Source organism: Tasmannia lanceolata, unplaced genomic scaffold (assembly GCF_043159265.1).
Source record: "Tasmannia lanceolata isolate RefF3 unplaced genomic scaffold, GAP_Taslan_0.1 ptg000037l, whole genome shotgun sequence".
NCBI classification, from domain to species: Eukaryota; Viridiplantae; Streptophyta; class Magnoliopsida; order Canellales; family Winteraceae; genus Tasmannia; species Tasmannia lanceolata.
The window spans coordinates 31818255-31834091 of record NW_027518714.1 but is presented as its reverse complement, the minus strand read 5'-3'; positions in this window follow the sequence as shown (position 1 = coordinate 31834091).

Below are 15837 nucleotides of genomic sequence, written 5' to 3'. Positions count from 1 at the left end.
CCTTCGAGCTTTATTGGAACCTTCTATGATATCCATTGTTGAGATATTGAAAGAGTTTTCTTATTTTTCATCCTGACTCTCTTCTAGGTACTCTGTTTCTGAGGTTGTTTTCGATGAATGGTTTCCATCTGTGTCTTATTCATCTTCGATTTCTTCATCCCATTATTTCTCCTCTTCCCATTATTTGTCAATATTGGTGACAAAGTCTTGGGACTCTGTTCCAGGGCAGGGGGATAGGGCAGAGTTACTTTCATCCTCTACTACCTCTAACTGGTCTAAAGTTGCGTAACTATTCTGCAAATTAAGTGATGGTGCGGGGAGTGGGTGGTTTGTGGGCAACCCAGGTTCTTAGGATGATCTACTCTTTGGAGTTTCCAAGGCACTCATGAAATCCTAATAGACAAACCAAGAGGGGGTGAATTGGGTATAATTCAATGCGTGATAAACCCTAGAAATTGAAAGTGTAACTAGCCCTTGTTAATTTATAAGAGAATAAGGAAAGATATTACCAATAATATTACACAAAGGAGAGAAGAGTGACAGAGACAATGAACACAAGAATTTATGTGTTCCAAGCAAGTCCTATGTCCACACTCCACGTCCGCGCGTGGGTTCCACTATCTCGACCTTCCTTCAAATGGCTGGATCAATGAGCCAATTACAATAAACAAGCTTCTCCTTTCTTATGGGCCGAAGCGTAAGACCCTCTTACAAGTAAGCTTCTTCTTTCAATAGGGTTGAAGCGTAAAATCCTCTTTATAACAAATGAGAGAAACAAAGGAAGAACACTTAGCCTCTTAATTAGGCTTGATTACAACAATAAATGCTCACAATCTCTCCAAAGATAAAGACAATCAAAGCCTAAGAAGATCTTCTTCAAATTGGTGTGCAATTTCAAAGTTCTTGAGGGTTTTTAAAACTCTTGAAAATATGAAAGTTTTATGTTCAAAGTGAAGATTTGATCATTAAAGTTCTAGTTTTAATGCACATAAATGTTGTATTTATAGCCTAAAAGAGGATATGACAGTTAGGGGCAAAACAGTAAATGTTTGGGCAAGAAACACAACTAGCCATTACTCCCAACGGCTATATTTTTACGCGTCCAGATGTCTGGTCCAGAATAGAAGGGTGCACAGATTTTGTCCGGTTTCACACACTGAACTTGTAAAATTCATATCTCCTTCGTTTTTTATCGGATTTCGATGTTCTTGTACTATATGAATATCAGAAGAACGAGAGGAATATGTTAAAAATAGTTTCAAAAATATTTAAAAATATTTTAGCATGATTATCCCTGGGATAAAGTCCAAGGTGAAACAATTTTACCTCTTAATGATTTCCAACTTCTATCTTTTGTGCCCAATTCTCTTTGGTAACTTCTATGACCATTTTTAGGGTATTTTTAAGACCTATGGAGCCTTTGAAAATAATTTTCCATGAAAAACTCTAAGGTCTTGGGTGGTTTTGAAACTTAGTTTGAAAAATGCTTTGAAATGTAAAATCACATGAATGAGATCTCCAATACAATCTAGAAAATGAAAATACTTGGGAAACTTGATTGCATTGGCTTCAAAGATCTTCAATTGCTCGACTTGGCTTGGCTTTAGATGGACATGGGGTACCTCCACTTAAATTGGCTACTACACTTGAGTGCTTTGAAAGAGTCACCACCAATAGTTGATCTTTCAACTTTTGGCCAATCCACTTTTGCAAGTGAACTCCTTGATTGCTTTGATCATGATGAGCACATTTATGTGTGAATTGTAGGTAGAAAAAGCATGCATATTTTGTTATTTAAAGTGGTACTACTAAGGTATTTTCTTTATTTTGGTGTTTCAGGATTATTTCTGAATTTTCATGGAAAATGGAGCTAAAGAGATGAAATTCTAAAGAATTTTCCATCATTGAAAGGTTTAGATCATCTATGGTTCAACAATTGGTTGGTTCGGAATACCCTGCGGAGATGATTATAGGGGCGCCATCAAGTCGCAATGCAGGCCAACAATTGGATGGTTTTGATCATCCCATGGAAATTTTATTGGGGCCACAACTAATTTAGATTGCAACCCATTAGATGGATGGGTCGGATCAGCCTAAGAAAATGGTTTGGAGGGGGTGCAGTCAACATTTATAGTGGCCCAATCAAGTGAACGGTTTGGATTGCCTTATAAAAATTGGTTTGATGGAAAATGTGTGTTTGGCAAAAATGGAGTGGGGTCCACTATTTTAAAGGATTAAATTTTGTATCTACGGAATTCGGCCCAACTTGGGGTGAGATTCACAAATTCCGAGGTTGAAATGGAGCCCACCATGCTCTTTGAAGAATGTCAGGTTAATTACATGTTAGAGTGCAATACGTGGGTTCTCTTTCCAGAATATATTTTTTATCATCCAAGGTGGAATGTTGCATGCGAGAGTGCAGCCATACACGTCCACTTTTCAACAGGTTTGGTTCAACCGTGATACGGTTCCAATTACATGCAAAATTCAATAAAATGGATGGTTTGGATTATCTTAAAAAGTGGATTGCTCATCTATCAATAGCATCTACCAAGTGTGTAAGTACTTTGAACGTGGTGGTGAGTTGATACCATGCAAAATTACATACAAAATGACGCGTGACTATCTCTCATAGTCTAAAGAAATGGGGCCCACCATTGGCATTTGACTGTGAGGGTGGACATGAAATGGTAATAATATTGCCGTTATTACTATTTGGAAAATAGCAGGTGAGTGTTATTACTAATAATGTGGTGTTTATAATAATAATATGGCATTATTAGTAACTCTCTTTGGAAGGAAGAAGACCAATATAGCTGAAATGAGTTGAGGACAGATTTGGACAGTTCGATTCGACCAGCCTTAGAGAGGAGCCTATTAGACCATACAGCAATACGCCTTTCAACTTTACCAATGAGAGGGAGGCAGTCCACCATAGAAAGCCTTGATGAGATTAAAGGCCGCCCCAAATATTTGATTGGGAAGACTTCCTGCTGGAAAAGAAGAATTCTTTGAATGATAGGTCTCATATGAGCTGCACTCTCAGAGAGAAATAGCTCACTTTTGCTGGAGTTGATATGCAAACCAGTGCACTTATTGAAACGCTGAATGCATTCCAGGATCCCTCTAGCTGAGGAAGGCGTAGGATCTGCAAAAATGAGAATGTCATCTGCGAATAAAACATGATTAATGGTGTTAGCATTGATGAGGAATGGGGTTGCAATTTTTCCTAGAGCAGCAACTTCTCTGAGAATGCCAAAAAATGCTTCCATGCAAATACAAAACAACAGGGGGGGATAGAGGGTCCCCTCTTCTCAGGCCATCATTCGCAACTTCATCTGGTCCGGGGACCGTGCTAAGAGATCCTACCACCCAATTGCGTGGGACACCATTTGCACCCCTAAGAAAGAAGGTGGCCTGGGGATTCAGAGACCGAGAGATGTCAGTAAGGCTTGTCAAATAAAGCTCCTTTGGAATATTATCAATGGCAGGAAATCTCTATGGTCTGACTGGTTCAGGGCCAAGTATCTCAGAAGAAAAAATTTGTGGACGATGGGTACGCCTCACAACCCCCCCTGGGGAGCTCGATCTATCTTCAATGTTAGAAACTCTGCTAAGCCTCATATCTGCAGGATCATTGGAGATGGCAAAGGAGTGGATTTTTGGAAGGAGCCCTGGCACCCGGATGGGCTGCTTTGTGACCTATACCCTGAAAAGCAAAATTCTGAACTTAATCATTCCTCATACACCCATTAACAGATTACTTCACCATGGTGAATGGGACCAAATTATCCAGCACACCATGCCATCGTTTCAGCAAATTCTGTCTTCTGCCTTGCTCAGCGCAGAGGGAGAAAACCAAGCAATATGGAAGCCAACCAATGATGGTGAATTCACAATCAACAGCTCTTGGGACATCAACCGCACCCACCACCCAAAAATTCCTTGGTCCACCTCTGTTTGGTTCAGAGGACACATCCCAAAACACAGCTTTGTCGTCTGGCAAGCCTTGTTGAATCGACTTAGCACTAGAGATCGTCTCTTATTCCTTGGTGCAGCCAGAGAATCGCGATGTCAACTATGCTTTGCCGACAGAGAATCTGTTGATCACTTATTTTTCAACTGCTCCTACTCAGCTTGGGTGATACATTCTACGGAGATTCTCTTTTCATCGAAAACCCCTCAAAACACTTCTTCTTGAGGAAGATTGGATTCGAAACACCCTCAAAGGTAAGCAGCGTATGGCATCTGCAATCAGGATTGCTCTTGGGGCCTCTATTTACCATCTTTGGGCTGAAAGAAACCGAAGAATTTTTTATCAAAAGAGCTCCCACAAGAAGAAAATTTTGTCTGACATCCTTGTCACCATAAAGCAGCGGCTAATTCACCTGGGTTTAGAAGATACTCCCAGCGTCAGAGCAACCAAATTTGCAGAGAATTTTGGCCTTCATATTTCCCAAAATTCCACCAGCATCAAAACCTATATCTGGTTCCCCCCTCGGGCGATATGATCAAGCTAAATTAGGACGCTTCCCTTGCAGGAGACGAAGCTACAATAGGTGGGATCATCATAGATGGGAATAAAAGCATCATCGGTGCTTTCTCTATAGATTCAGCTCCTTCCAATATAAATGCATTAGAAATCGAAGCAATCATCAGAGGTTCATCTCTGGCTATGCAGAAAGGTGCTAACATGTTGTGGATCGAATCAGACTCCCTTCAGGCAGTAAACATTATCAAAGGTATATGAAAATGCCCGTGGCGCCAAAAACTCAAAATTCAAAATCTCCTGCTCAAGCTTAACTCCCTGAACTCCTGGGAGATTTCGCACATTTGGAGGGAAGCTAACGGGGCGGCAGACTATCTCTCCAAGCCAGATTGTCCCATAAAAGGGGAAAGCCTCCTAGTAGTTGATCTGCCTTTGGAGTTGATTAACATCATCAACACTGACTCTTTGGGAGTCCCCTACCAGCGCCAGTAGCCTTCTCCATACCTGCTCTCTCTTCAAACTCCCCTCGATCTGGTTCCATTCTTGATGTTCCTGGTTATATGGATTTCCCTGTTGAGAGATGCTCTGCCAAATTTTCTTGGAGGCCCTCTCCGGGATCTCCCCATTGCACGCTCCTCGTTCCTGCTTTCGATCTTCCTCTTGCTGCAAGAGCTGCTCATTGAGCCCATTTCTCATAATGTTGTTTATTCTCTTTTGGACTGGTTGTGTGCTTTAGTTGATGTATCTTTCCTCTTTTGGCGCCGCTTTAGGCCCCTTGTAATGGTTTTTCTTTGTTTTAATAAATCTGGTCGGGGTCTGCCTAACCCCAGGCTTACCCATAAAAAAAAAAAAAAAAACTCTCTTTGGAAAATAGTAAGCATATTTTGGGATTGTGAATGGGGAATAACACAACAGCAAGTTGTCGAAATTAATGCCATGTGGCGGGGTTTTATTTTAAGAATGATAAGATATGGTAATTGGAAGAGTCGGTCGGAATAAAATATGCATGGCAAAGCCAAAACAGTTGCCTCCTTCGGTTATATTCTCTCATTCTTTTAAAAAAATGAAAAGGTAAAGGCATGTTGCTATATTCAGAGACCCACTTGGAAATTTGGAAAGAACTGTTTGGAAAAGCAAACCAATTTTGGCATCTTGCCAAATTCAACCTTCATGCATGCTTTACCTCGTCGCTTTACACGTTTTACCTTGAGAGAAAAATAGTAGTTTCTAGTTTATGCTATTGCAATTGCATGCAAATTAAGTGGGTACCACTTGGATTCTTTTAAAAAGCAAAAATACCGATTTTGGCACTTGCCAAATTTTCGTACAGCATATAAATGGGACCCACTTGAAATTACATTGCATGCAAGTTTCTTTATATATACATTACATGTGGGACCCACTTGGCTATTGCAAATTTGTTTGATACACAGTTGCCATTCTCACATTTTGGGAAAAAAATAATAGTATTTTTTTATTATTTGTTTGTATTGTAATCATATGCAATTGTGTGGGCCCCACTTGCTATTCTTCATATGATTTTCGTCATTATATGCATGCGTGTTTTATACACATGTGGTTACTAATTTGTTTTACTTGTTTGCATATTTAATATAAGTGGGGCCCACCATGAAGGAGAGAAAGTTGCCAAAATTCCCACCCATTCTCCCACGTCAAAAAGTAATGCTCTGTTTGGATGCTGGTAGATGTTGAGAGGATTTGGAGAAGAAGAAGTCAAAGGGAGATTAAAAGCAAATCAAAAGGAAATCAGTCAACGAGGAGATTGCGAGCAAATCTCCAAGACGTTGTTTGGTTGCGTTAGGAGATGTGAAGGAGGTTTTTTGACGTATTTTTTAAGATTTTTTTTTGGAAAATGTTATCAACACTACTGTTTTTTTATGAGGGCACTCACTTTATTAAAAGTACGGTATGGCCCGCACCATAGGATGATCCAAACCATCAATTAGATGGGCCATAGCTTAAATAGGTTATGCCCCAAAATTATTTCTATAGGTTGATTCTAACCCTCTGATCTATAGAGGGTTAGGATCAACCCTCTAACATTCAGATTGGAGGGTTAGGATCAGCCTATGGAAATGATTTTTGGGGCATAACCTATTTAGGCTATGGCCCATCTTTGGACGGTTTGGATCATCCCATGGTGTGGGCCATACCGTACTTTTAATAAAGTGAGAAGTGCCCTCATCAAAAAACAGTAGTGCTGATAACATTTCCCTTTTTTTTTTGTATAGGAATTTGCTAGCCACCTTCGCCGAGGCCACTTGTCGGCTTGTGGCCCAACCTTTGTGTAAAGATTGGCAGAAGTAACATGGGTGCAAAGGTGGCTAGCAAAAACATAAAATAGCAAAAAATAGTAATAATTACAATTTGTGGTAGAAATACTAAGTTTTAAATGAAAAATTATGAAAAAATGGAAGCAAAGTAGGAAAATTACGAAAAAATACCAACAGGATGTACTAACATATGACAATTACCGAAAAAACTACAATGAAAATTAAAAACTTATGACAATTACGGGAAAAAAGAATTTGCTTGAGAATTTCTTCCATTTTTTCTTCGATTCGGAGAAATTCATCTAGCAAATTTTGAGGGTTCCACGTCACCGACAAGCGCCCGACATCCCCGGCGGTCAAACTCCCCAATTTTGCTAAATTCCCTACCAAACACCCTTCAACGAATTAGTAGAATTGCATTCCTTGCTATTTTTATCAAAAAAAGGGAACCCAAACAGAGCATAAGGGAAGAGAAAAAGTCAACAAAAGTTGCTTAACTTACAAAGCAAGGTTGCAAAGTTGTTGAAATTTTAAAGAAAAAAGGACTTTGTCAAATTACAAACAAATAGTGGAAGATGAGAAATTGCCAAGGACAGGTAGGGTTGCCTAAAATACACTACACTTGCCAAGTTTGTGTCTTTTCTTGGGTTTTAAAATAGAAGAGGAAGAAGACTATATATCAAAGTGAGGGCTCTCGACACTCGGACTACTCTCTCTTTACTCTCTTGTTCTCTCTTTTTCTTTTTTAAGTTCTTTTTTCCATCTCTCACATCCTCTACCTCCAAGGCCATTCCAACTCCAATCAAGGGTGACACAAGAAAAGAGAAAGGTTTGTCCCAGGCCTAGAAGACAAAAGAATAAGTTTTTATTTTTGTTTTATTTAATTTTCAGATTTAATTTATGTAATTTGTCTTAAGTTTAATTAGTGAAAGCATCTCTCTTTACTTTTCTTTTTAATTTGTGATTGATGGTACTTCTTCCTCTCTCCTCTCTCTCTTCTATTTTATCTTTTTCTCCTTTTTCCATGAACAACTAAATCCTAGTTACTAGGGTTTAGTTGAAGCCATGGGGGAGGAGAAAAATATTCAATTAATTACATCCAAACTTCTTGTAAGAATTATGTAGGGTTTTGTTTTTGTATAAATCTCAATCATCCATGCCATTGGCTTTCCCCTTTCGTATGGATGATTGTTGACTAACAAAGATTAAATTCTATATAATTAATATAAATTAGAGGGTTAATTCGATTAAATCCTCATAAATAATGACATCTTTTAGATCCTATTATTTATTGACTGTTTAGCTGGATTTTCAACATAATTCAAAGGATTGTTTTAATTAATCAATTTTATCCAAACCCATTGTGGATTCTCACCCTAAGTACTATTTTATATTGAATTAAGGTTTTTACACTAATCCAAATTACTTTTGCAATTTTGCAATTTACTTAAGCCCTTAGAATTTGGTTTTCTAATTAGATTAGATAAGTAGTTAATAGAGATCAATAGAATTTTGGTACATTTTGCTTAAATTAAGATTTTCAAATCTCAATCTTATTTGTGTTCGATTCTTAGATTGTTTAGAATATAAATTTATAGATATTGTTGGCTCCGAGGTACGTCCACGGAAATCCCGAGTAAATGCCAGACAACATATATCATAGTTTATATTTTAAGTGATACAAGAATAGGATTCACAAATAAGATTTCTCTTTCCTGAGTTCGAGCCGTATTTACACGATCCGTGCACTTGAGGTTATTTAATATCACAACTAATTCATGTGACTTGTATCAATCTTGATCAATCTCCAATTTGGGTCCATCAGTGAGTCACCACGTGTAGTTCACCTCCAAGCCTCCACTTTGCACTTAGTGATGATTTTGATAAAACCTAGGTAAACAACACCCCTAGCAAAGCCATTAGCATCATATAATCAATTTGAGCATGTAGATCTTCAAAACATGGATAGGGTTGAACTCTTGGGCTTACAACTCACTTTCTAAGTCTCCTGCATATGGTCAGCTTGGGTAGTAACTTTGGCCATTGACTTGTCACTGATCCTTCTGGTGGAAGGAGTTGTTTCTTGAATGGTCTTCTCCTTTGTGACTGGCCTCCATTCTTACTTTGCCCTTTTTCACTTGAGGATTGGTGTTTGTGACTCAGTGAAATACTTCTATTAGATGACTGAAATCCTTGCATAAGGAGCATGATCTTAATCATAATCAATTCTTTGTCTAATGGTTCCAGTTGGGGAGACTATGGTTATGGAATATGTAAGCTCTCACACCCAGCGTCTATTTCCATGCAAAGACGAGCGTGGCTCAGTCTGCTAACATATATGGACTCGCAAACTACAAATGCTAGCAAAGAGTTGAGTTTTCAAAAAAGTTAGAGACTTCTTTTTCAAAGATTCCTCCCATGTCACATCCAAGATGTGTAAGAAGGGTAAAATTGTCTTTTTCACACCTCGTGTGTGGTCTGAACTAAAGATTCATAAATGAAGTCACGACATTCGGTATTTTCCTCTTTTTTCATTTTACGCGCCGCCTAGAAAAGTCTTATCATAATGTTGCTGAACACATGATTCTGTACCTTTGTTCAACACTTAACCACAACCACATCTTCATTTTTAGATTTTTATCTTCTAATGATGATATGAGAAATTATATAGTGCCCTGTGAAGTCCCGTGTGGGCTACAGATGAGAAAAGTACAGAATGCGGGTAATAGTTTCGAGCAATTACGAATTTCGGGTACTTTTAAAAACAAGCATCAAACATGGGTGATTCTTCAAAAAGGGATGGGGAAAAGACCCCAATACCCTTCTGACATTATCAGAGTCCTTGTATGTTGCTCTTCCTGATGGATGAGAACGTCAATCATTATCTTTAAAAATTTTAAAGGATGAGAACGTCAATGCAGAGGGAGTGAAAATATCATCAAAAAGCATTACAGTTGCCCACTTTTCACGTCAAATCACGTCATAAGGGGAGCGCATGCGTATCTTTTGGATAATAATAGCTCACGTGTCTTTTGGCTTAGAACGACGACGTTATTGAACATTTTATTATTTCCCACATCTCTTTTGGCTTAGAACGCCACTGGTTCTTTGAGTACGCCGGAATATCAGATACGCCGCCAGATTTAGAAACACCCATCATTCAAAGATATCAAGTACACCGCCGGATTTTAGAGTACGCCGCCGGAATATCGAGTATACTGCCCGATTTTCTGGGTTCAAACATGTGTTCCAAACGTATCGTGTACGCCGTTGGAATATCGAATACACTGCTGGATGCTAGAGTACGCCGCCAGATTCTAGAGAATGCCGCCGGAATATCAAGGGGTACGCATGCGGAAATAGGGTGTAAGCGGAAATAGAGTGTACTCCAGCGAAATAATGGGTACGCCAGTAGAATCTCATACAGAGAGGCGGTATCATTAGAAAACGCCACCGTTCCATATTGATGTTCACATGTCGTGGATTCAACCGTCTATACATATTGGCGACGGCCAAGATTTAAACGAACACAGGAACTCTTGGTTCAAAGAAGAGAAAAGTATGGAATGGTTATAAAAGTTTCCAGCAATTACGGATTTCGGGTACTTTTTAAAACAAGAATGAAACACAGGTGATTCTTCAAAAAGGGGTGGGGAAAAGACCCCAATACCCTTCTGACATGATCAGAGTCCTCGTATGTTGCCCTTTTTGATGGATGAGAACGTCAATCATTATCGTAAAAAAGGCATTAAAGTTGCCTACTTTTCACGTCAAATCACGTCATAAGGGGAGCGCATGCGTATCTTTTGGATAATAACAGCTCACGTCCGGCGACGTTATTGAACATGTTATTATTTACCACATCTCTTTTGGCTTAGAACGCCGCCGGATTCTTGATTATGCCGCCGGATTATAGAGTACGTCGCCGGAATATCAAGGGGTACGCCGGCGGAAATAGGGTGTAAGCATAAATAGAGTGGGTACACCAGCGGAAATAATACGTACGCCGGCGGAATCTCATACAGAGAGGCGGTATTATTAGAAGACGCCAATTTTCCATATTGATGTCCGCGTGTCATGGATCCGACCGTCTATGCATATTGGCAACGACCAAGATTTAAACGAACCCAAGGGACTCTGGGTTCAAAGAAAGATTTCGAATCCAAACCAAACCGGCTGTGTATAGAGGCATCAGCATTTCAAAAAATTTTTCAACACGTGTCAAGCATCCATCCGTCTCTAGTTATTTCCGACGGCCAAGATAGAAACGAACCCAAGGTTCTGTCGGTTCAAATACATATTAAGACGAACCAAAAGAAGCCTTGTGAAGCGCGCCAATTTAATAGGCTGTAATGAAAAATGAGATTTCTGTTGATGTCAGAAGGGTATCAGGGTCTTTTTCCACCTGATTTTGAAGAATCACCGGTGTTTCATGCTTGTTTTAAAAAGTACCCGAAATCCGTAACTTCTCAAAACTTTTACCCACATTCTGTACTTTTTTCTTCAAAGAAAGATTTCAAATCTAAACCAAAGCAGCTGTGTATAGAGGCGCCAGCATTCCAAAAATTTTTAAACACATGTCAAGCATCCATCCGTCTCTAGCTAATTCCGACAGCTAAGATAGAAACGAACCCAAGGTTCTGTAGGTTCAAATCACATTCAGACGAACCAAAATAAGTCTTTTGAAGCGCTCCAATTTAATGGGCAGTAATGAAAAAAGAAGCTCCTTCAAATTTCTATTGATGTCAGAAGGGTATTGAGGTCTTTTCCCACCCCTTTTTGAAGAATCACCCGTGTTTGATGGTTGTTTTAAAAAGTATCCGAAATCCATAATTGCTCGAAACTACTACCCTCATTATGTACTTTTCTCCACGATATACCGCCCTTGACATTTGATCCAACAGCAGCGCACTTACCCTTGGTTGTTGATCCAACAGCAGCCTCTTAAAAAGTGGGCGGCTGTTGGATCAAATATAATGGCGGTACAGCCTACACGGGACTTCACAGTCGGGCACCGTATAAAATCTCTGATGATATAACCCAGCCAACAATTGATCTTAAGAAGCATATTTCCATGCCCTTTCCATTTTTCCACCCAGCCATGGATTTTCTTCTCCTATTGAAAGCTCTTACTGGGTTTATTTCCTTGGCTATTTTCTGCATTCTATGGATGGCAAGGACCAAGACTAAGATTAAGGAGGCACCGCAACCAGCTGGATCATGGCCTGTAATTGGTCACCTCCATCTCCTGGGAGCCTCCAAGACACTGTATCGAACATTTGGAGACATGGCCGATAAGTACGGCCCTGCCTTCATGATACGCCTCGGAATGCGTCGCGTGCTTGTTGTGAGTGGTCCAGAGCTCGCAAGAGAGTGCTTCACTACAAACGACAAGGTTAGCCTGGAGCTATTTGAATATCTCCCCCGTTGATGCTTACTTCTTCTACTTGTATCTTGTTTTTCATCATTTCTCTTCTTTTTGCTTCTAGATCTGACCCCCTCGGTCAAGCTCTTTATCTTCATTGATTAATAAAAGTTTTACCCTTCTAAAAAGTGACAAGGTTCTTGCTACTCGCCCCAGGTACATGGCCTACGATCATTGCGTCTTTGGCCTTGCACCATATGGACCCTACTGGCGTGAGGCTCGCAAGATCGCCACCCTCGAGCTTCTATCAAACCGCAGAATTGAGTTGCTCAAGAGCATTTGTGTCACAGAGGCTAAATTATGCATTACAGAATTATATAAACTTTGGGTGAAGAACAATAAGAATCCGGTGAAGGTAGATATGAAGCGATGGTTTGGAGACTTTACTTTCAATGAAGTGGTCATGATGATCCTGGAAAAAGATATTTCAGCTTTGATGATGTTGATGGCAACCAGTGCGATGCAAGGCGATTTCGGGAAGCAATTGATCAAATGGAGCATCTGTTTGGGGTGTTTGAAGTGTCGGATGCACTTCCTTTTCTTGAGTGGATAGATTTGCAAGGGCACTTGAGAGTCATGAAGAATACTGCTAAGGAAATTGATTCTTTTCTTGTAAGTTGCCTGGTGGAGCATCGGAGGAAGAAACTCTCCGACGAAGCCGAAGGTGATAAAGACTTCATGGATGTCATGCTTTCAATCGTAGAAGATGCCCAGTTTCCTGAGTATGGTGATGATACAGTCATTAAGGCAATTTCCCTGGTAATAATGTCAACCTTTTATTTTTTGCAGCTTTTCATTTGAGATATATTATTGCCACTCTTAAAATTAGGCATCATGTGCTCAATGGACGCCCCATATACCCTATGCCCTGTATTTGTGTACAGTCTAAGAAGGAAATGACAGCCAACGGGGGCGCCAATGGGGGTATAATAAAGGTCCTTGCACTGTACAAAAGTAGGGCATAGGGTTACGAGGGGAATAGTCTTTGGCCCTTTTTTGCAAGGGTGCCCCTGAGTTTAGCATTCCTCTTTTTAATGTCATTAAAATTCCCCTAATAAATATGAAGGGTTTTTTCATACAATGGCACCCATTATTTGGATTTGGTACCCTATTTCAGTTGTTACGCATACATCTAGGTCACGATCAAAAATAATTTCAGGCCTTAGGCTATGGATCTAATGGACTTGATTTGTTGTGCCCTAATCATGTCCATTAACGTTCGGATGGCATAAAGACCTAACAGCTCTGATGAGCAGCTGCAAGTTGGGTATGATCGCACTGCACACATGGAGTTGTTCTCCCTGCGTCTGTTTTCCCTTCGTTATGTGATCCCATGGGATTAATTCCCATGTTTCCTCTCTGTTATTATTCTCAACTTAATACTTTTTCTCTCACTATAGTTAGATGGTGGTTGATTTTTATTAGGTTTTGGTAAATCTTTGTTAAACTGTAAATTTCAGATATTGTGCTCTTTTTAGTTGGCTTTAGTTTTTGGTTTTATAAAGAGGGCAGATTTTTACATTCCCCGTCTTCTTTTGTCTAAATATTTTTTCAACTGCTACTTATATGGAATTTGCTAGGGACCATCGCAAAAGCCATTTCGCGGGCTGGCTGTTGCATGAGAGAGAGGCCACATAGGATTACTTTTCAATAGATTTTGTCGTATTCATGAGGTGGCTGCTCTCATTCAACATCACATTTATTGCTAAGAAGAAACAGACTTTGAACAATATGTCCCTGATGAAGCTCAAAATCTGACTGCACGAACTAGCTTCGCAGAACCTGTAATCCTGTGCTCACAGAAAAAGCGTCAGTGGGCCCGGAGTTGTGGCTCCGGACGACGACTTTGACACTCAAGTCGAATGGGAGATGGTTCAATCAAGTTACCAGACCCAAGGAGGAGAGGAAGAATGGAATGATCTTTTGCTTGAGTGTATAGACCCCTTTTTATAAGGGAGGAGATTCGCGATCTTAGAGAAATCAATTAGGCTTTTAATTTAGCCCACGTGGTGTGTGATGGATGGAGAATGAGATCATGGGGATATGATTTCCCGCGATTCCGAGCGGGGGAGGAGATTTACGATCTTGGAGATATCAATTAGGCCTTTAATTTAGCCCACGTGGTGCGTGATGGATGGAGAATGAGATCATGGAGATATGATTTCCCGCAATTCCGGGTGGGGGAGGAGATTCGCGATCTTGGGTGGTAGCTTAGGCGGGATGTTTCGAATTCAAAAGCCGTGCCTTACGTATAACCGTCGTCCGGATTGGCCATTTGGGAGTGGGATCTCCACGATTGCGTTGGACTTCTTTCGAGGGTCGGCACCTAGCTAAGGAGAAATATTAAAGGGATTTATATCTCCTCCATTAACGAGCGTTACCGAGGAGGTTTGAATTGATCTGGAAGGGTGTCGGAGGATAGTTTTGAGGGTCGGTACCGTGTATACCGATTTTACCCCTAACATACTGCCCTCCTACTTTCTTGTCCCTTTGTAAGAGTCAAGGAAGTAGTTAAATTCTCAAGCGGTGAACCGGTGCCGACTCTCTAAAGATGATGGAGTTGAAGCGTCTTTATTGGGAATCGGTGGGTGAATTCAATGTGTCACGTCGTTTGATTGGCGCGTTATTCTATTCTTATGGGTTTTCGAGAAACGGCGGAAACATTTGAATCCGGCCTATTTTTTTGCGCGTTTTTTTGAAAAGCGGGTCAGGTTGTTATTTTCCCGCTTTGGAGGAGATTTCGAAAATTGGCGGGACATTAAATCCCGCTCGATTTTCCCGACTAGCGATCCTTATAAAATGGAGTACGGGAAAGAATTATCCGCCATATCTTCTTTCTTTCCCCTTTCTCCCTCTCTTTCAGTTTTTCTTTGTTGAAAATGTCTCAGGAGCTCGTCGGCGATGATCAACCAGGGGCGATAATTCCGGTGGTAGAAGTGAATTCACCATCGGATAGAGAAGAGGAGCCTCGGGTTTTCGTCGGGGAGCCAGTGTCTCGGAGAACCAGGGGCTCGCAGAGGGCAAGAAACTCACCGGCGGCAGGACAAGTCTCACGATCATCATAGTCTATCGTTGGGCTCAGCGAGGACAATCCCATTGAAGGGGCCACGCTACGTCGTCCCCGTCCCAAAACCCGATAAAACGTCGGAAAACCGATGAAAACCGGAAAACCACGATCAAGATCGGAAATGGGATGAAAAGAGGGCTCCGAATGACCTGGCAATCATCATCCTTGCCCATTTTTGGTTTTTTGTTTTGAAATGGTTAAAAAGGTTTCACTTAAAAAGTTTGAAAGATTTTTGAGAAAAGTTTGACTGAACTCGGGATGACGGTCCCAAGCTGCCTACGTACCCCGTGGAAAGGGATCAAGCCAACGTAGTTCGAAATAACTTTTCGAAATACGCTTTGAGTGTTTTTTGATATTTTTTTGTTGTTTTTGGATTTTTGTTGTTTTGTATTTTTATGTATTTTTATCCCTTTTGATTGAAGGGGGTTTTAGCTCAAGAGGTTACCGTCTGTCATAGCCTTAACCCGACGAGTGCTCCCAAAATCGATGGGGATCCCGAAATGCAAAGAGAATCACAAGGAACGTGTGAAAAGATGAACCCGAAGAAGGGAAGAAATGAATC